This window comes from Bos taurus, chromosome 2 (genome assembly GCF_002263795.3).
Source record: "Bos taurus isolate L1 Dominette 01449 registration number 42190680 breed Hereford chromosome 2, ARS-UCD2.0, whole genome shotgun sequence".
Lineage (NCBI taxonomy): Eukaryota > Metazoa > Chordata > Mammalia > Artiodactyla > Bovidae > Bos > Bos taurus.
This window is the reverse complement of record NC_037329.1, coordinates 44,145,425-44,172,539: the sequence shown is the minus strand read 5'-3', so window position 1 is coordinate 44,172,539 and position 27,115 is coordinate 44,145,425. Positions and strand designations below refer to the sequence as shown.

Sequence of the window (27,115 nt, the reverse complement as noted above, 5' to 3'; positions counted from 1 at the left end):
TTCCCAATAGGAAAAGGAGTACGTCAAGGCTGTATATTGTCACCCTGCTTATTTAACTTATATGCAGAGTACATCATGAGAAACGCTGGGCTGGAAGAAGCACAAGCTGGAATCAGGATTGCTGGGAGAAATATCAATAACCTCAGATATGCAGATGACACCACCGTTATGGCAGAAAGTGAGGAAGAACTAAAGAGCCTCTTAATGAATGTGAAAGTGGAGAGTGAAAAAGTTGGCTTAAAGCTCAACATTCAGAAAACTAAGATCATGGCATCTGGTCCCATCACTTCATGGCAGATAGATGGAGAAACAGTGGAAACAGTGTCAGAGTTTATTTTTGGGGGCTCCAAAATCAGTGCAGATGGTGATTGCAGCCATGAAATTAAAAGACACTTACTCCTTGAAAGGAAAGTTATGACCAACCTAGTGTTCTTGCCTGGAGAATCCCAGGGATGGGGAGCCTGGTGGGCTGCCATCTATGGGGTCGCACAGAGTCGGACACGACTGAAGTGACTTAGCAGCAGCAGCAGATAGCATATTCAAAAGCAGAGACATTACTTTGCCAACAAAGGTCTGTCTAGTCAAGGCTATGGTTTTTCCAGTGGTTACGTATGGATGTGAGAGTTGGATTGTGAAGAAAGCTGAGCACCGAAGAATTGATGCTTTTGAACTATGGTGTTGGAGAAGACTCTTGAGAGTCCCTTGGACTGCAAGGAGATCCAACCAGTCCATCCTAAAGGAGATCAGTCCTGGGTGTTCATTGGAAGGACTGATGTTAAAGCTGAAACTCCAATACTTTGGCCACCTCATGCGAAGAGTTGACTCATTAGAAAAGACCCTGATGCTGGGAGGGATTGGGGGCAGGAGGATGACAGAGGATGAGATGGCTGGATGGCATCAATGACTCGATGGACATGAGTTTGAGTAAACTCCAGGAGTTGGTGATGGACAGGGAGGCCTGGCATGCTGCGATTCACGGGGTCGCAAAGAGTCAGACACGACTGAGCGACTGAATTGACTGATAAGTGGGATCTAAAAAGGGGGAACAAATGAACACATCTAACAACACAGAAATAGAGTTACAGATGCAGGAAACAAACTTATGGTTAAGGGTGGGAAATGGGAGGGGTAAACTGGGAGATTGGGATTGACATATATGCACTACTGTATATAAAATATAACTAATAAGGAGCTACCATAGCACAGGGAACTTTACTCAATACTCTCTCATGGCCTACATGGGGAAAGAACCTAAAAGAGTGGATGTATCTATGTGTATAACTCATTCATTTTACTGTACACCTGAAACTAACACAACTATAAATCAACTATACTCCAATAAAAATTTTTTTTTAAGTAAAAAAAAAAAAAACCCCACAGCATCACTGTTGACCTAATCACCCTAGCTAGACACATGCTTCCCCACATTCACTCCACAGACTCCACATTCTGTCCACTCTACCTCAGTGTCTTGGCAACAGCGCTCAGCTGGACACTCCACTCTAGCTAGCTCACGTCCCTGCTGGTGAAGCAGCCTTTGCTTCACCAGGACTGGAAGCAACCTAAGTGTCCATCAACAGAGGAATGGATAAAGAAGATGCAGTATATACATATATACATTGAAATATTAGCCATAAAGAAGAACGATGGTGGGGACTGGTGTCTGAGGCCCCGTGCCGCCTCTTCCTCTCTCTTTGCCCGTGGTCTCCTGTCTCGCTTACAGATAATTTATTGAAGAATAACAGCTCAGGCTTCTCTCATATTTACTTCACACCAGGTATTGTTCTGGGCTTCCCTGCTGTCTCAGTGATAAAGAATCCACCTGCAATTTAGATGAGAGTTCAATCCCTGGGTCAGGAAGATGCCCTGGAGAAGGAAATCGCAACCCACTCCAGTATTCTTGCCTGGGAAAATCCCATGGACAGAGGAGCCTAGTGATCTACAGTCCATAGGGTCACAGAATCAGACACAACTTAGCAACTCAACAGCAACAACGAGGTAGCGTTCTGAGCACTCTGCACACCGTATCTCACTGAATCTTCATAACAGCCCCGCGCAGTAGGTACATTCTGGTTTCTGTTTTACAGATTAAGAGGCTGAGCTGCCAAAGGTCACAGTCAATAACCTGCAGTTAGAATTCAAACCCAGGAAATCGGGCCCAGAGCGCATGGCCTTGATCACCACAGCCTCTGCCTCTCAGCACCCTGGGCCGGGCCCCAGGCTGGTGCCCAGGGGAGACGGAAGGATGGGCAGCAAGAAGGGGACCCAAGACCCACTTCCTGTCGTCCTGAAATTTTTCTTTTTTAAAAAATTTAATTTTTGCATTTTTAAAGGTTACTTTCCACTTACAGCTATTACAAAATATTGGCTGTATTCCCCATGTTGTACAATACATCCTTGAGCCTATCTTACACCCAAGTTTGTACCTCCTACTCCCCATATGTTGCCCCAACCCCCGCCCCCCAACACTTAACCACTGGTTTCTTCCATGTATCTGTGGGTCTGCTTCTTTTATGTTATATTCCCTAGTTTGTTGGGTCTTTTTAGATTCCACATATAAGCGATATCATACAGTATTTCTCTTTCTCTGTCTAACTCATTTCACTTAGCATAACGCCCTCCAAGTACACCCAGGTTGCTGCAGATCCTGCCCTCCTGCAGCTTACACTCCAGTTGGGGAGATGAAATGTGTATGTTCCTGAATGAAAGTAAGACAGCAGTCACTCAATTAAAAAAAGTGAGTCCTACTTCTGGAGGATGAAGTTTACTTCAGGCCAGAATCTGAAAAGAAGAGTTTGGGAAACGTGGCTCTGCTGGGTTGCTGAATAGAAGGTAAGTTAATGTGAAGGGTCAGTGGGAACTTTTCAAATCAGGTCAAAGACAATGCAAAAGATACCAGGGAGATTTATGAGAGATAGTTTTACAAAATTGGCTTCTGCCCTCCTGCCAGGCACAGACCTAAAGATGCTGATATTGACAAGCCCTCCAAGGAGTGGTCCATGGCTCGCCAAAGCCTTCACATCCCACAAGCTACTGCAAGGGGGCTCCCACCACAGTCTGTCCCTTACCTGCTTCAGACAGGCCTACATGTGCGTGCACCTTCTCTACCTACAGGAACCAAGAATCTTTTTAAACAAAACTGTTTCAAAGTCTACAAGTGGCTGACTTACAATGCAGCAAATTTTTTATAGTTTATTTATTAATTTTGGCTGTTCTGGGTCTTTGTTGCTGCATGCAGGCTTTTCCTAGTTGCAGGGAGCAGGGGCTACTCCCTGTTTCAGTGCATAGGTTTCTCGTTGTGGTGGCTTCTCTTGTTGTGAATCATGGGCTGTAGTGTCAGGGGCTTCAGTAATTGTGACACGTGGGCTCAGTAGTTGCAGTTCTGGAGCTCTAGAGCCCAGGCTCAGTATTTGTGGCACTCGGGCTTAGTTGCTCTTCAAAATGTGGGATCTTCCTGGACCAGGGATCTAGCCCGTGTCTCCTGCGTGAGCAGGCACATTCTTTATCACTGAGCTATCAGGGAAGCCCAGCAATATTTTTTTAGCGAAGATTTTTTTTTTTGGCTTCTCCCTCCTCTCCTTGCTTAAAAAAAAATACCACACAAAAATGATGGCACTTCGTGATTCAACAAATTAGAAATATCATTTTTTTAAAGAAAGATAATTTTTAAAATATCAAATAATATGGAACTAATAGAAATCAAAGATCTGTTTGCTTGGCTTTTTCTCTGCACAATAAATACTGCCAAGGTTACACAGCGGCTATGGTCTAAATACACGTCTGCATAGAAGATTTTGCAGATGCTTACACAAAGCAACATGTTTATTAATGAGATCTAGTCATTTGAATCGGAGAAGGCAATGGCACCCTACTCCAGTACTCTTGCCTGGAAAATCCCATGGGTGGAGGAGCCTGGTGGGCTGCAGTCCATGGGGTCGCTAAGAGTCCAACACAGCTGAGCGACTTCACTTTCACTTTTCACTTCCATGCACTGGAGAAGGAAATGGCAACCCACTCCAGTGTTCTTGCCTGGAGAATCCCAGGGATGGTGGGCTGCAGTCTCTGGGGTCGCACAGAGTCAGACATGACTGAAGTGACTTAGCAGCAGTAGCAGCAGCATTCATTTGAATAAGAATTTTTTGCAATCAACATATACAATAATTAGCTGTGGTCTTGGACAGGTTAATTAACCTCTCTGAGCCTTGGTTTATTCATCCATTATCTATAAAATATAATTAACAATGTCTACCTTACAGCACTATTAATTATATTTGATAGATAACGGATGTGCAAACCAACGTCTACCTTACAGCATAGGTTTCCCGGGGGGCTCAGACGGTAAAGCATCTGCCTGCAATGCAGGAGACCTGGGTTCAATCCCTGGGTCGGGAAGATCCTCTGGAGAAGGAAATGGCAACTCAATCCAGAATTCTTGCCTGGAAAATCCCAAGGATGGAGGAGCCTGGCAGGCAACAGTCCATGGGGTTGCAAAGAGTTGGACACAACTGAGCGACTAACACATATACACACCTTACAGCACACACAGGGTTAATGAAAGAATTAAATGTAATCATATGATGAAGTGTGATTCAAATGTATGGTATGGCTATTATTATTCTTACCAAATAAATATAGCAGCATCAAAATGAGGCTGCTGCCATTCTGTGTGGTATTGGTGATGACTCAGGACTCCAACGAAGGCAACATCTGTAGTCATACACAGTAAAGAGGGGTGCTAATGTCAACAGTACTCCTATTTGAAACAAACCAGTGTTTGCATTTTATGTGTTTAGCAGAAATTCTCCATTTGAATCAATGAAAGTGGAAAGTTTCTTGAGAGCACCAATTATTACGTTACACATTTTAAAAACACATCCTATTAATGAACATAACAAAGCATGCTTTCCATTTCTGTGAAAATGAATTTTCATCTCCAGGGCCCACATGAAATATGATGTTCTGCCTAATATCAACATTTCTTCCTATCATTTAAAGACATTCAGCTAAATTACTTTGCTTTATTATCTGGATTTTTTTTCCAAAGAGTTCTGCAGCTGTTCTCATAACTTAGCCCCATTTTTTTTCAAAATAGTTCCTGATATGCCTGTTATATTCTAACCCTCAAAGATAGGAGATAAGTTTCAGTAAAAACTTTACATCTTTTTCCCTGCAGTTTTTTCCCTTCTCTGCTCTATTTTTGTATGAGCATCATGTTTGAGAGAACCTGCTCCTCATTTTCGTGCCTCAGTGATGTAATTCATCAGTCTGCTGACTTTGTTTAGATAGAAATACAGAAGTCTCAAGAAGTTTCCAGTAGAGAAGGAGGATTTCAGAAATAGTTGGAAGATGCTGGGGTCGAGGAAGGATTTGTTTTACAACCCTGACTTGCTCATTCTTGGCGCTTCTTTGCACGCACAGCGTAGTGCAACCCGTACGCTGTGCCACTAGGTTCTAAGTCAGCGGCGGCCAGGTTCCCTGCAAGGAAGCATGGCGCCCCTCGCTCCGTCCCTTTGTTTCCCTCCAAATGAGCCGCACATTTCTCTCATATCCTCCATCACCCAGTGCCTCTAGGAGGCCCCGGACCGACCCCTCATTCCCTTTCCAGATCCCTCTCTGATTCGCTAGCACCCTGTGCCCAAGCCCCACTCCTGCCCTCTGTGTACCAGCACTCGTTTGTCTGGGCAAGCACTGCGCTGGAGGCAGTGTCCCGCGGGAACGTGTCCCAGGTTATTCAAACCTAGAAGAAAACCACAACTCAGACTATCAATGTCTGTCCATCTGTCTGTCTATCTGTCTCTCCCTCTCTCTCTCTCACACACACACACAGACATTCCCTAGCAACATAACCAACCTCCACCCTCAGCCAATCCTGCCCCCTGCCCTCCATGGAGCTGGCAGTCGATCCAAGGGAACCAACTTATGAAATGACAGCGGCACTTCTGTTTTCCTATGATTATAAAGCACACAGGGATCTGACAGCACCAACTAGCCTGGCAGGACAAAGAACAGGAAGGAGGGAGACCGAGGTGCTGGGGCAACCAGTCATGTCTGCATCTGCAACAGGAAGACCGGAAATTCCAGTGTTTGTGCGGGCTTCTGTTTTCTTCAAGGTGGAGTCACAAGGTTCCCTGACTCTTTTTTTAGGGAGCACGGGGTGGTGACATCTAGTGGCCCCTACTTAAATTACCTTTGGATTCTGATGCCATGAAAAAAAAAAAAAAATGCTATGCGGCTCTCAGAAAACTGAAGAGTTAACTATAAGTGCGGCGGCAGCAACCATCAAGTCCTGGATTTCTGTCACAATCACCTGGGCAGGCGTCTTCCTCACTCTACGCCTGCACCGCCTCATCTGTAAGCAAGGACAATATCAGTACTGAGCTCATGGGCTGTGACAGGGGTTGACAGAGATAATATGTGCCAAGCGTTCAGGAAACACCTGACACATAGTGAGTGTCCAATTAGCTCTGCATTATTTTAATTTATAGAATATATTTTTTTCAAATTTGTAACATAATCACTGGTGCTACTAAATTGGTTAGCTACACTAGTATTCTACTACATTTGTCTTTGTCTTACATTAAACGTATTTTTAAGTACTTAGTGAAACGGCATCCATTTCTACCCACAATCTTGAAGTATAGTGAGACAGCCAGGAAGATGCGTATGATATACCAGGTCCTACAGGCCCTCAACATCACCGGGACGTGGGGGCCTCACCCTGAGAAGTTCAGTATTATCTGGGCCTGCCTGAAAACCCTACGGTGGCCCACGGGCTCCGGGTTTACGTATGAGACGTCAGCGTCTTAAGTGAGATGAGCTCTGTTCACTTTGCCACGGTCCACACCTGTCGCCTTGCACTAAGCCCCTTTACTTGTCCTCTTGTTAAAAATGTAGTTTATCTTCTCCAGATAAATGCCCTGGTTCACTTTTCTCATTTATGTTGCCTGCTGGCTTTGAAACACTTGAGTTTGATACTCCTTGTTTACACACTACAAGACAAAGTCCCTATATCTTATTCTGGAATTGAAGGCTTTTCGCGGTCTGCCTTTCTAGCCATGCTTTATTCACATGAGCCCTCCTTGCCAGGCACAGTCATGCCAGCTGAACAGCTGTTCCCATCTAGTCTCTGTGTCTTTCCTGAACCAGTTCCCACTGTCTGCTTAGAATGCCCCCCGAGCCCTTGCCAGTGAATGCCTGTTTCTCCTCCAAAGCCCACCTTTAATTTCACTGACACCTCAGACACTTCTCCCTGACTGTTACAGCCTGTGTAATCACTTCCCTTTCTTGGCTTTGTCATCAGTGGATGGGGCTAATAAACTTCATAGGGTGGTGGCTGGAGGCTAAATGAGTTAATTAAGCTCCTTGTACCTGGCATGTCATATGTGGTCCCTAAGAGAAGCCTTACTATTAACATCTTATTCTTCTCACACGATAACTCCACTTACTGTTGCACTTTTTATGCATGTGTCTTTTTAAAACCATTTTTAAATTATGGTGAAACAGGCATTTATCATTTTAGTGGCATCAATTACATTCACACTGCTGTGCAACCATTACCACCACTCACCTCCAGAACCTCATCTTCCAAAACTAAATCTCTGTACCCCCTGAACACTAAATCCCCATTCCCTCCTCCCCTAAGCCTTGGCCACCACCATTCTACTTTGTCTCTGAATTTGACCACTCTAGGAATGTTGTGTGAATGGAATCATACAATCTTTGTCCACTTGTGACAGGGCTTATTTCACTTAACTTGGTGGCTCAGTGGCAGAGAATCTGCCTGCCAATGCAGGAGACGTGAGTTTGATCTCTGGGTTGGGAAGATCCCCTGGAGAAGGAAATGGCTACTCACTCCAGTATTCTTGCCTGGGAAATCCCACAGACAGAGGAGTCTGGAGGGCTCCAGTACATGGGGTCACAAAGAGTCAGACACAACTGAGCATGCACACACGCAATGCTCTCTATGTGTCAGAATTCATAAGGCTGAATAGTATTCCATTGTACATACATACCGCATTTTATCTATTCAACTATTAAGAAACATGAGTTGCTTTCAACTTTTGTGAATTATGTGAATGTGAATCATGAATAATAATCCTCCAACGAAGATGGGTATGTAAATATCTGTTCAAGTCCTTGTTTTATTTTTTAATTTATTTTATTCAAATATAGTTGACTTATAAAGTTGTGTTGATTTCTGCTCTACAGCAAAGTGACAGTCATACACACGCACACACAGACACACGCACATATATATTGTTTTTCATATTCTTTTCCACTGTGGTTTATCACGGGATATTGAACATACTTCCTTGTGCCATATAATACAACTTTGTTGTTTATGCTTCCTATATATGATAGTTTGCCTCTGCTAATCCCAAACTCAAGTCCTTGTTTTCAAATTTTGGGGGTATATACCTAGAAGTGGAATTGCTCAACCATATGATAATTCTATGTTTAATTTTTTGAGGACCCACTGTATCATTTTCCACAGAAGACGCACCATTTCCCATTCCCACTAGCGATGCACAGAGCTTTGGATCTCTCCACACCCGTTCCAACCTTGTTATTTTCTGCTTTTTTGACATAATGGCCATTTTAACGGTGTGAAGCATTCACCATTTACTGTCTTAATTTCCATTTCACACTTTTTCATTCTTTGGTTTGTTCAGTCTTTTTTCCCCCTAACAGAATCACAAACTTCTTTTTTTTTTAATTGAAGGATAATTGTTTCACAGAATTGTGTTGGTTTCTGCCAAACATCAACATGAATCAAACATAGATGTATATATGTTCCCTCCCTCTAGAAACTTCCTCCCACCTCCCTCCCCATCCCACCCTACTAAGTTGTCACAGAGCCCTGGCTTGAGTTCCCTGAGCCATACAGCAAATTCCCACTGGCTACCTATTTTACATACGGTAACATAAGTTTCCATGTTACTCTCTGCATACATCGCACCCTCTCCCTCTCCCCCTTCACCATGTCTGTAAGTCCACTCTCTATGTCTGTGCCTCCACTGCAGCCCTGCAAGTAGGTCGATCAGTACCATTTCTCTAGATTCCACAGATATGTGTTAGTATACAACATTTGTTTTCCTCTTTCTGACTTACTTCACTCATCACAAACCTCTTGATGACAGAAATGGTCGTAGACAATTTACGTATCCCTCCCTCACCCTCCATTCCAGGGTCCTAGCTCCCACGGGCACCTAGTATGGAGCGCTGCACAAGTTTGGGGTCTTGATCCTCCAAGTGTGGGATCAGCTCCTCACCTGGGAGCTTGTTAGAAATGCAGACCCTCAGGGCCTGCCCTGGAACTGGTGAACCAGAGTCTGCATTCTAACAAGATCTCCAAGGGATCTGCTAGCATGTTGATTGCCGAGTGACACGAGGATGGGAGAGGCAGTCTACTTCATTCTGTTGTTAGGTTCAGTTACTGCATCTCATAAGTGCCCCATACATGTTTGTTGACTGAAGAATTAATAAGTAAAATTAACAACCTTGTTAACACCCACCATCAGGCATCTATCAAAAATGTGAAAAAGCATCTCTTGAAAAGTAGCTCAAAGCAGGTTGAAAAAATTGGGCAGGGAGAACTGCCATAGCCAAGAGGAGCTGAAAGAGACATGACTCAATGGCATGTGGTGTCCTGGATGGGATCCTGGGACAGGAAAGAACATTAGGCAAAACCAAGAAATCTAGAATGTGGACTTTAGTTCATAATAATGTATGAATATTAGATCATTCGGGCTTCCCAGGTAACTCAGTGGTAAAGAATCCACCAGCCAATGCGGGAGACTCGAGTTCGATCCCTGGGTTGGGAAAATCCCCTGGAGAAGAAAATGGCAATCCAGGTATTCTTGCCTGGAGAATCCCATGGACAGAGGAGCCTGGGGACTACAGTCCATGAGGATGCAAAGAGTCAGACACACCTGAGCATGTACACAGCATGCAATGGATCACTCATTGGGACAGAGGTATCCTAGTAACGGAAGATGTTAACAGGGGAATATGGGAACTCTCTGTACTACGTTCACAATTTTTCTGTAAACCTAAAACTCCTCCTAACATAAAAAGTTTATTTTAAAAGGGGAGCCAGAGAATAGGCAGAAGGTCAAAATGACAATTGGCTGCAGATGTGCAGGAAGTAACTTCTGTGTCTTTAATTTCCTGCTGCGGAAAGGACCGGTAGGTGCAGGACCTCGTATAAGTGAAGTGACACCTCTGTGGCACTAAGGAAAGATGGTCAGCATCTGGCTGTCCCGGAATCTGACATCAGGCCAGCCTCCCTCTGCTGGGCTGGGGACAGGCCTCTGCTACCTAACAGGTGACCCATCTTTCTCCTTGAGGGGGGCCATCTGCTAAAAGGGCAACAAAAGCCTGGGGTTAAGGACACGAGACACTCTGAGCACTATTCCAGCACTGTCTTATCTGCCTTTCCTGGGTTGAAATGTACTGCCTCAAGATTAAAACTGAAGTTATATCAGTTCTTAGAGGAAAGTACTGATGTTGGGTCAAGTGCCATGGGGAGCTAAGTTTTACCAACATGTGACCAAGTTCAGCTGCTGCTGCAAACCCTTTACATAAGCTCCTTCTCTTTAAGTGGGATGACTGCTTTCTCTCCTAGCTCCTCTGTAATATATATATGTATATATATGTATGTATTCCCTGCCTCTTAAGCCTTTCTCCCCCATCCCACCCCAACACAACACTGTAAAGCCATTATCCTCCAATTAAAAAAAATATTGACCTTAGGGAAGTAAGCACCATTGGAGTCAATCTGTACTAAGACAATTAGTATAATTAGTAATAGTAAAGATTACCACTAGCATTTCTTCTTTCCACTGTACTTTAGATATAGCGCCACATGCTTAATGTGTATCATCATTCACTCCATAGACCAACCCTATGATGCAGGTGCTGTTAGTACCTCCATGGGCTACTTATTATACATTTTCAACAGGATACGAGAGACTGGTTTAGCAAAGCACACAAGGAAGAGTTTGGGACTTGAGATCATTTCAATGTGGTTTTAAAATGGTGGCACAGGAGTCATATATCTACCAGTCAGGGTAGCATAGGAGTCATATGTCTACCAAAAAGCAGATGTAATATAATCATGAATTAATATAAGTATAATCAACTATACTTCAATTAAAAGTGAAAAACAATACTTCAATTTAAAAATAAAAACAAAAGTACAAGACCCAGAAAATGGAAAACCAAACATTTCCTGACACAAGAGTTTACATGCCATACCCTGATATTAGATACTTGGAGCATGTCACCCCTTTTTGGCTCATGACAGCACTTGTATTAGGAATTATTGCCCACATTTTACAAGGGGAATAAACTTGAGACTCCAGGATTAGAAAAATGACACCCGAGTCACACAGCTCGCAAGTGGTAGAGCTTGATTCCGAGCCCAGGTATGTCTGATAGCCAAGCCTGTGCCCCTTCCATTGGGAACACACTGCCCAGGCCAGGACAGTGCTGGCCCAGCCATAGCTAGAGTCCCACATCATTCCAGGCCTGGCACCTTAAAGGACCCAAAGGAACACAGACCAAGCACAGCAATCAGAGGCTGCTAAGTCGCTTCAGTCGTGTCGGACTCTGTGTGACCCCATAGACGGCAGCCCACCAGGCTCCCCCGTCCCTGGGATTCTCCAGGCAAGAACACTGGAGTGGGTTGCCATTTCCTTCTCCAATGCATGAAAGTGAAAAGTGAAAGTGAAGTCGCTCAGTCGTATCCGACTCTTAGCAACCCCATGGACTGCAGCCTACCAGGCTCCTCTGCCCATGGGATTTTCCAGGCAAGAGTACTGATGTGGGGTGCCATTGCAATCAGAAGAAGAGGAGATTAAACCTATTTCCTGCAAGAAAAGGTGAGAGAATGAACTTGGCCCCATGACAAGATGATGCAGGAAGATGTAATTGTTCCCTTACATATGTGCAGGGCTCCAGTGGAAAAAAAGGACAGACATTCTGGGTGATCACAGGAAGCTAAAGAAGGCAAGAACTATAAAGTAATAGATTCAGGTTTGATACAATGAAGAATACAGAAGAAGAATTAGTCCTGTAGGAGAATTATTCCACTCATGGGGCAGCTGAGGGCTGCATCTTCACAGGTGAGAGAGCACAAATGATTAGCAGGAACAGTGATCTAGAATTCTAGATAAACGTTAAGATCCTTGCTAACCCAGAAACTCAAGACTCAGCTATCCTAATCCAGAGTTTTACTGTATAGCCCACTTATACAGACCACATGAGGATCACAAATTTTCAAAAGATCAAACTATTGAATTTGTGTGCATGCACGTGAGTGCTAGGTAGCTTCAGGCATGTCAGATTCTGTGCGACCCCATGGACTGTAGCACACCAGGCTTCTCTGGCCATGGGATTCTCCAGGCAAGAATACTGGAGTGTGTTTCCGTGTTCTTCTCCAGGGGATCTTCCTGACCCAGGGATCAAACCTGCATCTCTTACGTCTTTGCATTGGCAGGATAGAATATGTGTAATTCACACCAAACATATTGAAGTCTTTGCTAGCACTTGAAGGAAGGACGTTACTATTGAATATTAAATGTTCTCAAGCAGTAGGTACACAGAAATTTCAGTGAGAGAAAATACTAGGTCACAAAAAATGAGCATCTGAAGGGTGTCTTCAGGTATGGCAGGGGTTGGGGGGTGGCTTTAGCATATGTCCCCTCGAGCCTCTGCGCTGGAATTCCTGGGGTTCACATAGCAGAGAGGTCCTGAAGAGGGAACCTGGAGGAAGCTAAACCAAGCACCAGGTCCCTTAGAAAAGTATGCCCAGTGCAGAGAAGTCTTCTTTGAACCTCTTCATGCAACCATCACCAAGGATCAGTGAGACTGTGGGAGATATCTTAAAATCACAAGGCCCTGGGACCTCTGCAGTAAGAAGGCTCCCCCACCTATGACACATCAGGAGACTGGCTGGTTCTTTGCTTCAGGAGAATGGAACCTTTTGCCGATTTGCAGACTTCACGCCATTGGATGGAAGCTTCTAGTCTGCTGGATCAGTACGTCTCTTCTGCTTGTCTCCCCATCTACTCTGTAGGTAAGTTCACTAGCTAAGGAAGTCAGGTCTTCCCAAATAGTTTAGAAAAACCACGATGCTACCCTTTGAGACACTGGGATGTGGTGACCACCACTGATTCCTTCATGTGGTTAGCAACCCTGAAGCATCAATTGCAGTTCATCTACCCAAAGAAACAAGCAGATGGATGGCAGACCACTTAAGCTATCTCCTGAGGCAACATCACACAAAGGAAATGGTTCAGGTATAAAGTCACATACAATCAGTTGTGTATCTCTATGCCCACTCCCATGACTCAGATGGTGTCCCTCAGTTGTTCAACGGCTCACGAATATGTATGAACAACCCCCTATGGTTCAAAAACGTCTTTACTGGCCCCGGATAGGTCTCTTTCTAGAGCTTTCTTCTTTCTGATGGTTTGGGTGCAATCTAAATAACTGTAATTCCAAATCAATATAGAAAAACTACCAGTAGAAAAATATCTTGCTGGCCATTTTCATTTCTTAGAGGTCCTGTGCCTCAGAGAACCAATTATAAAAACATTTATGCAGTCACTGGGTGCCAGTATCAGAAATTAAAATGTTTAATTTAATTATCCAAAGTACCATTAATCAAAAGGACAAAAACAAATTGAAGAGAAAGCACTTTAACCCAAGGCTGAACACTCTGCTATCTTGTACAAAGAGCTCATTTGTCAAAACCATGAGACCAAGTCTCCTAATTCCAGAAAAAATTGGTGCTGAGACCCGGTTTTAGTGCCCACGGCTACAAGGATTTTAGTTAGTCACAAAATCTCCGAGGACCGTTTCACAAAGCTCAAAAATGCCACAATGTTAAATACCAGTACTCCCCAACACTAACACCTCTAAAAAGAATCTGTCATCTCCGAATTTTGATGTCCTTGCTATGATAGCCCTTTTTATCACAGGGAATGGCTTCCCTGATGGCTCAGCGGGTAAAGAATCCACCTGCAATGCAAGAGACACAGGAGAATCGGGTTCGATCCCTGGTTCAGGAAGATCCCTTGGAGAAGGAAGTGGCAAGCCACTCCAGTATTCTTGCCTGGGAAATACCATGGACAGAGGAGCCTGACAGGCTACAGTCCAAAGGGTCGCAAAGAGCTGGACATGCCTGCGTGACTAAGCACACACACACATCACAGGGAATATCCTATTAACTGCTTTGTAGGGCAGTGATAGTCTCCAACCTATGGATTCAGGCCCAGACATGAGATTTGCTATGAACAATGACCTGTGAGCAGAAATGTGTGTCACTTCTGGAGAGAAGCTTTAAGAGTCAGTAAATTGCTTCACTGGGATCTCTGTTCACTCTATCACGGGGCCAGCAATGTTCCAGATAAGACCTGTTCCATCCACCCAGGTCTCAGAGTGCAGATGGCAGGAGAGGAGCTACAGCAAACCTGCGGTAAGCAGGAAGCACAAGTGAGAAACAAATTTGTGTGGTCATAAGCCACTGAGACTTTTGGGTGTGCTTGTTACCGTGGAAAACCTAGCCTATCCTCACCACTAAACCTGCCATTACCAAGTCAGTCGGTATCTGGAGAAGACTTGCTCTTCGTGATCACAAGCTCCAGTTTTGGAATCGTTTCAGGCAGATACATGCTAAAATACGTCTTTGACAAAAATCAGGCATTTACTCAGATGCTTTTCCTTTAAGCTGTCACTAAAAATAGGTTGACTTGCTAACCTGGGAATCCTCCAACAGTTGCTCTCGCTCTCACTGATTACTACAGTATTAGTCAGAAAAGTCAAAAATACACAGTGCATCTGTTATGAGCAACAAAGTGAAACATTAGCTATTCATAGCAAAATGAGCACTTTAAGGAGGCTTGAGACTCTCATTCAGAGATACAGAAAAAAAAAACATGTAGGAATGCTAGTAGTACAACAACATTAAAATTATTAATGGCAAGATAAGTTAAAAGAAAAAAATGTTCCGTTTAGAAAATGCTCTGCATAAACTTTATATTCCATAACTACAGGAGGAATGAAACTTGCTTTTTCTACTCTGGAGAGGCTTCTAAGAGCCTATTTTGAATTCAGGTTGCTGTGGAAACCATTAGAATTCTGGAAGGGATTCCATCCTAACTGCTGCATAACATGGAATAGCCCTATCTCACTGGCTCAACTTAAAACAAAGCCATGACTCTGGTTTGAAACACTGATGAGTCTCTGAATTTGAGGCTTAAATATCTATAAAACAATTAAGGCTGTGACAGTGATACTCCTTCAAACTTACATATTTTGCTTTCAAAGAGGTAAAGCAACTGTCAACATGACCATGACTTATAGTTGAACCATCTGAAGCCAAGTCATGATGTGGTACCAAGTCATTCATGGAACCAGAGGACATGCCTGTGTATGTGCGCTTAGGTATGAGGGTGTTTGGGGAGGATATTTTTATTTGTATAACAGCAATCACTGTGCTTTGGACAAACCACAAAAGCCACTCTACAAAAATATGATTAGTCATAGCCAACATTTATTGTATGATATTTTTAATTGTTTGCATATTCATGCAACGATCTTACGAGACAGGTACTATTATCATCTCCGTTTTATAGAAGGGGAAACTGAAGCACGGTGAGTTTACACGAGTTGCCCAACATCATGTAGTAGTTAGAGGTAAAACTGGGCAGTCTGCCTCCAAAATTTTTAACCACTAGGCTTTCTGCCTCCCTGAGTGGAAATTTGCAACTACAAATACAAGACAAGTTTAGCTCAGATTGGGCTTCCCAGGTGGCACAGTGGTAAAGAATCTGCCTGCCAATGCAGGAGACATAAGAGAAGTGAGTTCAATTCCTGGGGTTGGGAAGATTCCTTGGAGAAGCAAATGGTACCCATTCCAGTACTCTTGCCTGGAAAATCCCACAGACAAAGGAGCCTGGCGGGCTACCATCCACGGGGTTGCAAAGAGTGCAAAGATGCACAACTGAGCATCCACACAGTTCAGATTAAGAACACGGGCACAGCACCCATTCCAGTGATTCTCAAGCTCTAGAGTATAAAAACAGCTGGGGCTGTTTAGTGAAAATGGACATTTTTAGGCCCTCCATGCAGAAATTCTGATTGAACGTGTCGGGAGTGAGACCAGCGCACCTGCATTTTTATAGCACCCCTAGTGATTCTGAAGCAGGTATCCTGCAGACCACACTTAGAAAAATACTGACCTACCTACATTCAGCTGATGAACAGTTGCAGACAGATGAAGCCACTTTACCTAAGCAAAGGAAAGCTAAGAAACAGAAGACGACCTTTAAAAAAACCCTCTGAGGACAGAAAATCAGAAAATAAAAGTCTTAAAACAACAAGGCTCTTGTACTTTATTCCTTAGAATTTTCCTTGGACCTTTGATCAGAGTGTATTCTCCTAATTTTGCACACAATTCTAAGAAGTACAGTTATCTAGCTTTCAAGAACACAGAGATTAGAAGCAAAAATAAAAGAAGAAATAAGGCAGAAACACTGACAGCAAGGCATCAAGGAAGGTAGAAAGTGAGGAAGAAGGCAGGAGAAAAGAGGAGTTTAAAATTACATTCAGGGACTTACCTGGAGGTCCACTGGACTGTAGCTCACCAGGCTCCTCTGCCCATGGAATTTTTCAGGCAAGAATACTGGAGTGGGGTGCCATTTCCTTCTCAAGGGGATCTTCCCAACCCAGGGATCGAACCTGCATCTCCCACGACTTCTACATTGGGAGGCAGATTCTTTACCACAAGCGCCACCTGGGATGCCGAGAGGTCCGCTGGTTAAGACTCTGTCCTCCAATGCAGAGGGTGTGGGTTCAATCCCTGGTCAGTAAGCTAAGATTCCTCGTGGCCAAAAAACCAAAACATAAAATGTAAACAATATTCTAATACATTCAATAAAGACTTTTAAAATGGTCCTCATCAAAAAAAACTTCTAAAAAACTTCACTAAAAAAAATACAGACATTCATACTTCCCTAGTGGCTCAATGGATAAGAATCTACCTGCCAATGCAGGGGACATGGGTTCGAACCCTGGTCCGGGAAGGCCCCACGTGCCAGGGAGCAACTAAGCACGAGTACCACAGCTCCTGAGCCCCTGCTCTAGAGCTTGCAAGCCGCAACTACCAAGCCCGTGCGCTGCAGCTACTGAGCCCGTGCACCGCAGCTACTGAAGCCCTTGTGCCTAGAGCCTGTGCTCCACAATAAGAGAAGCCACTGAGATGAGAAGCCACAGCCCGCAACGAAGAAAAGCCCCTGCTCACCGCAACTAGACAAACCCTGTACAAAGCAACAAGGACCCAGTGCAGCCAAAAAAATAAAATAAATAGAGATTAAAAAGAAAAAAATATACATTCAAAGCAGTACCAAGGCCTCGGAGCATAAGTGCTGAGATCCTAAGCCCTCTATGCATCTGGAGGAAGGAGAGATTAAAAAACTAGCAAATGAAGCAACTGACAAACAACTAATCTCAAAAATATACAAGCAACTCCTACAGCTCAACTCCAGAAAAATAAATGACCCAATCAAAAAATGGGCCAAAGAACTAAATAGACATTTCTCCAAAGAAGACATACAGATGGCTAACAAACACATGAAAAGATGCTCAACGTCACTCATTATCAGAGAAACGCAAATCAAAACCACTATGAGGTACCGTTTCACACCAGTCAGAATGGCTGCGATCCAAAAGTCTACAAGCAATAAATGCTGGAGAGGGTGTGGAGAAAAGGGAACCCTCTTACACTGTTGGTGGGAATGCAAACTAGTACAGCCACTATGGAGAACAGTGTGGAGATTCCTTAAAAAACTGGAAATAGAACTGCCTTATGATCCAGCAATCCCACTGCTGGGCATACACACTGAGGAAACCAGAAGGGAAAGAGACACGTGTACCCCAATGTTCATCGCAGCACTGTTTATAATAGCCAGGACATGGAAGCAACCTAGATGTCCATCAGCAGATGAATGGATAAGAAAGCTGTGGTACATATACACAATGGAGTATTACTCAGCCATTAAAAAGAATACATTTGAATCAGTCCTAAGGAGGTGGATGAAACTGGAGCCTATTATACAGAGTGAAGTAAGCCAGAAGGAAAAACACCAGTACAGTATACTAACGCATATATATGGAATTTAGAAAGATGGTAACAATAACCCTGTGTACGAGACAGCAAAAGAGACACGGATGTATAGAACAGTCTTATGGACTCTGTGGGAGAGGGAGAGGGTGGGAAGATTTGGGAGAATGGCATTGAAACATGTAAAATATCATGTATGAAACGAGATGCCAGTCCAGGTTCGATGCACGATACTGGATGCTTGGGGCTAGTGCACTGGGACGACCCAGAGGGATGGTATGGGGAGGGAGGAGGGAGGAGGTTTCAGGATGGGGAACACATGTATACCCGTGGTGGATTCATTTTGATATTTGGCAAAACTAATACAATTATGTAAAGTTTAAAAATAAAATAAAATTTAAAAAAAAGAAAAAAAAAATATTCCTGATGTTGGACCATCCAAAAACAAAAAGGAGGGAAATTTAATGATTTATTTATTCTATATACTCTATTCAAAGGATGATGATATCAAATATTTGGAGAAACTTTCCATTTAGAACAGTTGAAACTATTAAGCAAAGATTCGGAAAAGCTGGCAGGTGATCATTCTCTCCCGTGGGCTGGAGAAGTGTAAGGCAGTTTATGGGTGCAGACGGGTGAAGTCAGGGGAGAAAAGGATAGTTAGTGGCCAGGATCTAGGTCTGGGGAGGAGAATAAACACACCATAATGTGACTTGTCCCCTGCTGTCTGAAAAGTATATACTGCATTGACAGTGATACGATGACAGCCTTTCATGTTGAACAAAGACCAATATTGCATTAGTGCTTGCACTTGGGGTATTTTTTACTAAAATGTAGACGGAAAAGAACACTTTCCGAGCTGGTAATTTTTCAACCAGACTCCTTTTCATGCAGTAAAATTGGATGACAGAAGTTGTTTCAGGTCATTTCTGGTTATCTCTATGCCTTGGGAATATCATTTTACAAAACATGCATCTTTTCAATCCCATTTCTACTCCTGATGAGCCGATAGAATTGACTCCAAAACTTCGATGTGGGACTGTCCTGGTGGTTCAGGGGTTCAGACTCCGTGTTTCCACTGTAAAATACGGGTTTGATCTCTGATCAAGGAATTTAAGATCCTGCATGCCACATGGTGTGGCCAAAAACAAAAATGTTCAATGCGTATGTGTATATGACAAAGTGAAAGTCGCTCAGTCGTGTCCGACTCTCTGAGACCGCAGGGACTATACAGTCCATGGAATTCTCCAGGCCAGAATACTGGAGCGGGTGGCCTTTCCCTTCTCCAGGGGATCCTCCCAACCCAGGGATCGAAGCCAGATCTCCCGCATTACAGGCAGATTCTCTACCAGCTGAGCCACCAAGCAAGCCCAAGCACACTGGAGTGGGTAGCCTATCCCTTCTCCAACAGATCTTCCAACCCAGGAATTGAACTGGGGTCTCCTGAATTGCAGGTGGATTCTTTTCCAGCTGTAAATGACAAAACAGATAGAAAAATGAAGAGAAATCATTACTCTCAGATTTTTGAGTTCCTGGTATCTAGCAGCCATGGCACAACACAGTCCCTCTGTACATGTTTAATAGGTGAATGAGTAGACGGGTAACTGGAAGGATGAATGGATGACTAGATAAATAAAACAAAAGCTTTTCTGATAATATAGAAGATAGTCTCTCCCCAGCAAAGGAATATTAGGAATAACGATTCAAAGAGGTCAAAACAACAAGTAGACTGAATATAGTCAGACGACCACCAAACACGCACCTGTGTGCATGTGTGCCTATGTACTTATGCGAAGGAACAGAATAGAGGTGTTAGTTTTCAAAAGCTTTCTCCCTCTTTTCTCTGACTGTTCTGCACATGCAGTCACTGTGCGACAGGCAGGAGGACCCTGCCACGAAATATGGGCTGCACAAGCAATACACATGACTGGCCAAAGAAGCAGGAGGGTCCATGGCCAGGGAGGCAGCAGGGAGGGTAAAGAAGGCCCAGGCAGTGGATGAAACCTTAAAACTCAGAAAAGTGTCACTATGCTTCTATTTGTTTCCAACTCAAGTTTTTCCATTCTTCAGCCTACAGTACTGACTCACGACCATCCCCAGGTCAAAGTCTCTAGAGCTTAGAGATCCTGGTGCTGTTTACTAGGAGACCTACCCATTTGGAAAAAGAGCCTTCTCCAACGAGGAGGTTCCTAGCAGTGTCCATGTGAGATGCCAGGGCCATGACAGGTTAACTGAGACACAGTGTCAGGACTTTCCATGGCTGTCTGCATTTTGGTGAAGTGAAGATGGGAGCTGGCATTCTTCTCCTGACCTAGGGTATTGCCTATTTGGGGCCGACAGGTAGGAACTGGTCAGCACTCAGGAACAGAGAGAGAGAGAGCTATATTGACAAGTTAATAGAAGCAGAGACGACACATGGCCCCAGAAATAATCCTTGTGACCATAACTTCCAGTGTTACAAGTATTTCCGTTGCCTCTGGGGAATATTCCTCTTGGTTCCAAAGGCAAAGAGAAAACACAGTGCCTCCCTTTATATAGAACAGTGAAGAAAAGGTTAAGCCATGATACATACACTGTATATAGAAAACAGAAGCTTGCCCAACAGGTCTAACTAAAAAGCAATAATGAAACAGCTATTTAAAAAGTCATTATACTACAGAACCCACTTAAGACATCCTACAATACAATCCAACAAACACTAGGGACCCTGAAACCCAGGGAAATTCCTCTCCAGGAAACCCAGGTGTTTAGAACAATAATAAAAGAAGCCAACAAAGGTCCGTCTAGTCAAGGCTATGGTTTTTCCAGTGGTCATGTATGGATGTGAGAGTTGGACTATAAAGAAAGCTGAGCATCGAAGAATTGATGCTTTTGAACTGTGGCGTTGGAGAGCCAACCAGTCCATCCTAAAGGAAATCAGTCCTGAATATTCATTGGATGGACTGATGCTGAAGTTGAAACTGCAATACTTTGGCCACCTGATGCGAAAAACTGACTCCTTGGAAAACACCCTGATGCCTGGAAAGATTGATGGCAGGAGGCGAAGGGGACAACAGAAGATGAGATGGTTGGATGGCATCACCGACTCAATGGACGTGAGTTTGAGTAAACTCCAGGAGTGGTGATGGACAGGGAGGCCTGGCGTGCTGCAGTCCATGGGGTTGCAAAGAGTTGGACATGACTGAGCGACTGAACTGAACTGAAAAGAAGCCAGTTAACACCCACTGAACAGTATTCTGGCAGGCACTGTGCCCACAGCTTTATAAACATACTCTCCCATTGCATCACGAAGGCCAGTAAGAATACAACTCAATCTCAGGTTGCTTCAGATACAGAACTAGTCTGGGAAATGTACATTCTCATACTTTTCAGCATCTGTTATGTCACAACTTTTTCCTTTATGTTTAATAAAGTTGAAAACTGAGGAGAAAACATTTTTTAAAAGTCATTATACAAATGGGATTTCAAACTCCACCTAGAAATAAGGGTAGGAAAATAAGAATATCAGTTAAAAGAAAAAATCATTTGGGCATGATATGAAAAGAAAAGCAAGGTGAAAAGATGAATCTGGTGAATGAAGCAGCACTCAGTGACACAAGTCTTAGCCATCATTATGTGCAACATACAGTGACAATATCTCAACATCACACATTGCTGCTTGTTGAATAAAAGCCTTTTCAAAAGGGGAATGGTCTTGTTTAAAAGGACATTTCAAAGTGACCAATGAGCTATGATTACTTGGGTGGTGGAATCAACAGACCATTTCGTTTTGGGCCTCCCAAAGACAATTTGGGGAAAGTAAAGTTACGTGGGACTATTCATCACATAAATAGATCAGTCTGTCCAAAGAAATGAAGGACGGAATGGGACCAGGTCAGAATTCTAGAGAGCTCTATCGACTAAGGCCAAGCAGTTAAAGAGCCACCTATGGAAACAGAACAAGCAGTCGCACTCCAGTCAAGACAGAGGAATGCCTCCAAAGTCAAGGGTGAGGAGCATCTTCACAAAGATGAAATGCTCTGAAGAGACTAAATAGCATTCTATGAAGGCTTATAAATTGGCAGTGAATTTATGATGACTTTCAGAGAGCATTTCAGGATAGGGTGATGAGACAAGAAGCCAAATGCTCCTGTCGGAGAAGTAGACTGGAAATGAGGAAGTAAAGTCAATGCATAGAAGGCTGCTCCTCCCAGTACAGGAAGGAGACAGAGCTCCAGCAGGAGCAGTAGTCATACAGCGGAAGTGTTTGTTTTTATTCCTGCTTTGATTTCAGAATGGGCTTCCCCAGTGGTGCAGTGGTAAGGAATCTGTCTGCCAGTGCAGGAGACACGGATTCCACCCCTGGGTCGGCAAGATCCTCTGGAGAAGGGAATGGCAACCCACTCCAGTATTCCTGCCTGGAAATCCCATGGGCAGAGGAGTCTGGCAGGCTACAGTCCATGGAGTCACAAAGACTCGGACACGACTGAGCGACTAAGCTCAGCACAGTACAGCTTAGTTGATTTACAATGTTGTGTTAGTTTCTGGTGAACTGCAAAGTGATTCAGTTTTATATTATATACTATATATCGTTCCCTGTGCTATACAGTAGGATAGTGCTGCTTATCTATTCATTTTATATATAGTGGTTTGCATCTATTAATCCCAAACTCTTAATTTATCATCCCCCCGCCCCCGTCACCTTTCCCCTTTGGTAATCATAAATTTGTTTTCTATGTCTGTGAGTCTGTTTATGTTTTGTAAATAAGTTAATTTGTATCATATTTTAGATTCCACATATAAGTGATGTATATGATATTGTCCTTGTCTGACTTACTTCATTTAGTGTGATCATCTCTAGGTCCAAACATGTTGTGGAAAATGGCGTTATTTCATTCTTTTTATGACAGTAATATTCCATTGTATATATGTACCACATCTTCTTTATCCATTCATCTGTTGGCAGACCTTTAGATTGCTTCCATGTCTTGGCTATTGTAAATAGTGCTGCTATGAATACTGAGGTGCATTATCTTTTCAAATTAAGAGTTTCTGTCTTTTGGGGATATATATATATATATATATACACACACAGGAGTGGAATTGCTGGGTCAGACGGTAGCTCTATTTTTAGTTTGTTTAAGGAACCTCCATAGTGGTCTCCACAGTGGCTGCCCAACTTTACACTCCAGAATGGGGTATATTTAAGTACAACTGCAGCCAAAGGAGTTCTCTGGGGGCAGGGGGCAGACTGTCGTTCCAGAGCATGACAAGCAGTGATAATTAAATGACAACACAGGTGACTGGGTGAGAGGATCAAGAATGCGCCTGGAGGAGGAAGCCCTGGAAAGGAAAGCACAGGAAATTTCTTCAGATGAAACAATACTGAAAGGAGACAAACACCTAACTGGCACCTAAAATATGTTTTATATAAAAGTATAAAGTTAATCCGCTACCTGCATCTGTGGCTTGCTCCCCAAATGCACAAAACAGGGACTTCCCTGGTGGTTCAGTGGCTAAGACTCCATGCTCCCAATGCAAACAGCCTGAGTTAGATCCCTGGTCAGGGAGCTAGATCCCTGATGCCACAACTAAAGATCCCGCACGCTGCAACAAAGATCCAAGAACCTGTGTACCGCAACTAAGACCCAAAGCAGCCAAATAAATAAAAATAAACATAAAAATGCATGAAATAACTGAGACATTAAAGCAATTTTTTCAAAGTCTGTTCTGTACTTCAGAACAGAACAGTATTTAAGTATGATTTCATTTTAGAATGATTTCATATAAAATAAAATTATAGTTAGGCACTTGGAGGGTTAAAATTTCAAGTAAAGAAAAAAGTTACCTTCAGACAACTAAAGTTTGACTCAATGAAAACAGGAGTATTAACTGCATCAACCCATCTTCCCTTAACATTTGATTCACCTAGAAATGTCAGCAAGGTGAAAAGTCTCTTACTTTAAAAATGTTTTCTTTTCAAAAATATTGTCAAAGTCTAGGAGAATATTTGACACCCTTTCTAAGTTATTAAAACAGTGCCTATATTCCCTTCTTGTACCTTTATTTGTGAATTCATGATGATTTATGGAGTGTAAAAAGTACATGTTTTATCAAGTATAAAAATATCATTAATTTAAAGACTTCACAGAATGTCAGGCAATGCATTATACATGAAACTGAGCCTTGAAAGGAAGAAAAGTAAAAAGCTGAAAGTCACCTGAGGTTTTTTTCCTTTTTTTCACTTTCTTCAGTTTTTATCTCTTACTCTTAAGAAGGGATACAGTTTTTTCTTTTAGTTTACTGAATGCTAGCTTTTTACATTTTGTCTTCCTTCTGAAAAGAGCATCTCTATGAGAATATGAATTTAAAATTAAGGCTACATACAATCAAAAATAACACTCTCTAATTTTCAAACGTGTCAAAAATTACAGACAAGTTCCCTCACCACTGTTATGACTGCAATTAGTCCATCACAAAAACTCAAGGGAGGACTTCTCTGGTGGTACACTGGATAAGAATCCACCTGCCAATGCAGGGGACACGGGTTCAATCCCTGGTCCAGGAAGATTCCCACATGCCATGGAGCAACTAAGCCTGTGAGCCCTGACTACTGAGGACCCTGCCCCTAGAGCCCACGCTCCACAACCAGAGAAGCCATTGAATGAGAAGTCCAGGCACCCACAAGTAGAGAGAAGCCCCTGCTCTCTGCAATTAGAGAGAGCCTGCACGCAGCAATGAAGACCAGAACAACCAAACATAAATAAAAATAAAATAGATAAACTCAAGAGAGACGAAGGGCCTCTCAGTTCATCCCTTCAGCAACCTGCTTAGTACTTGCACCTCTCCCTGCCAACCACCTCTGCATCACCTTCATCCAGACACCACTCAAACCACTACTCTTATTTTAGCTTCTCCAAATAAACCCCGTGTGTTTCATTTCACCACTCATTATGCTCTGAGCGAAGGGCAGAGATGAATCACACAGTCGACAGCTGTCAAAGAAAAGCAGTGTTGGAAATGGGAAGCTAGTAATTATTTTACAAAGAACACAACCAATGGCTCAAATCATACAAAAGCACAGTGCTTCAGCGTGCTTTGCAAGAAGTAATTAATTCACTCCAAGTACAATATAAAACCATGAACAGTAATTAAGAATTATACCTATTGCTACGATTTTTCTAACACCTCCTTGTTTATTAAGTTGGACAAAAAGCACAATCTTTCTTTCCAAGGAAAGGCCAGCATGTCATAGATCTCCATTTCTTCAATATGACTGACTTGTGGATATGAAAGCATGGACATTATTAACAACATGCAATCACTACGTTTGTTTCAGCCCACCTTAGGGAATCAGATAATTAGCTATTTGTTGTGATTTTTCCTTAATGAAATAACAGGAAGCCAAAGAATTATGGAAAGTTTAATGGGAGAATCCTCTGGACGCCAGGACCTATGATGATGTCGCCACAACTAAGCTATAAGACCATGTACAGGCCTCATAACTGCAATCATTAGGGCCCAGGTGATGAGAGCAAAGGTGTTCAGGGCTGTTTGGAGGTTGCCTGAATTTCTATTTCTTGACAATGTTCACACTTGGAAAAGTTGAGGAGGTCCAAGAAAAGCAAAACTGAAATAAGTTGAGAAAAAAAATGAAAAGAGAACGAACTCTGGATAAAGGCCACTATGGGGATGGGATGGGTATAGTACTGACTGACATTTAACATTAACTCTTGGGATTAACTTTTAAATTAATTTTTTATTTTCCCCCTCCAGAGTAACTGGCTATCTGTTTCAAAAAACAACTGAAGTGTAAAACTCAAAGAAGTAAAAGCATTTCTGTTATCACAAAGCCAAGAAGACAGCCTCTAAAGGCACAAGTAAGGTAGAACTGTGCTTTAGGGACACACACGCTGTTCACCACGATGACAACTGATACGTGAGATGAAGAAGCACCGTGAAAGGGTCATGACAGGGAGACAGTAAATGGCAAGAACACCCTAACCTGTCCAAGGACCAACTGTTTACCACTTCAAGATGAATTCAGAAAAATACAAAGTGGCTAAAAATAAATATTTGTAGACACTAGTTTTGTCATTTTTTTAGCTATGATGGCTATTTTTCACCATTTTTGCTTGTCTATTTAAGCAGTTTCCATAAAGCCTTTACATAAGGAACATTGTAGTTTTCTTATTGGAAAACCTTAAAAATGGCTTTGGAAGATTATATGGTATTTTACCTTTGAACGATGAAATAAAGAGTTGATAAACACCTGCCTTGTGTACAAGTGCGTGCTCAGTCCTGTCTGACTCTTTGTAACCCCATGGACTGTAGCCCACCAGGCCTCTCTGTTTATGGGATTTTTTTAAGGCCAGAATTCTGGAGTGGGTTGCTGTTTCCTCCTCCAGGGGATCCTCCCAACCCCGGGATCGAATCCTCATCTCCTCTGTCTCTTGAATTGCAGGCAGATTCTTTACTTGGTGAGCCATCAGGGGAAGCTCCAGCTGCCTCAACAGTTGCTTATTAACTTAGCATATCAACTATGACAGGCATTAGCTCATCAATCCCCATCAGCATATCATTGTACAATTGAAAGAGAGCTGCATCTTTAGTGACCTGTCACTGTACCAATATGGAAGGCGGCACTCATTTAAAAATTGCAAAATCAGAAATCTAAAATCGAATATTAACTTTAAACCAATTTGCCATTTTGGCACTAGCTTCTACACTGCCAGACAAGTAAGAGAATTTTTTTTTTTTTTTTTTTTTTTGCTGCACCACACAGCATCTGGGGGATCTTTTCCCCTACCAGGGATCGAACCTGTACCCCTTGCATTGGAAGCTCAGAATTTTAAACACTGGACTGCCAGGGAGTACCAAGACAATTCTGAATTTCACCTTTCTTCTTCTCAATCCTACCCTGTCTCCCAAATCTTTACTTTTGCTTGCATAAATTAGGTATAATTTTACTGAAAACAGGAAATGGTTTAAAAGAATTTCTCTTTC

At 42.9% G+C, this 27,115-nt stretch overlaps 1 protein-coding gene and 1 long non-coding RNA gene across 3 annotated transcripts in view; one reads left to right on the top strand and one right to left on the bottom strand.

Annotated features, from left to right (window-relative positions):
• The window catches only part of CACNB4 (calcium voltage-gated channel auxiliary subunit beta 4), a 281,150-nt gene that overhangs the window by 178,930 nt on the left and 75,105 nt on the right, over window positions 1-27,115 (bottom strand). The gene's annotated exons all lie outside the window — the stretch shown is intronic.
• LOC112442569 (uncharacterized) lies at window positions 15,159-26,385 on the top strand. Its single transcript, XR_003030742.1, has 2 exons — window positions 15,159-15,453; window positions 25,886-26,385. It is a non-coding gene; the product is annotated as an uncharacterized lncRNA (long non-coding RNA).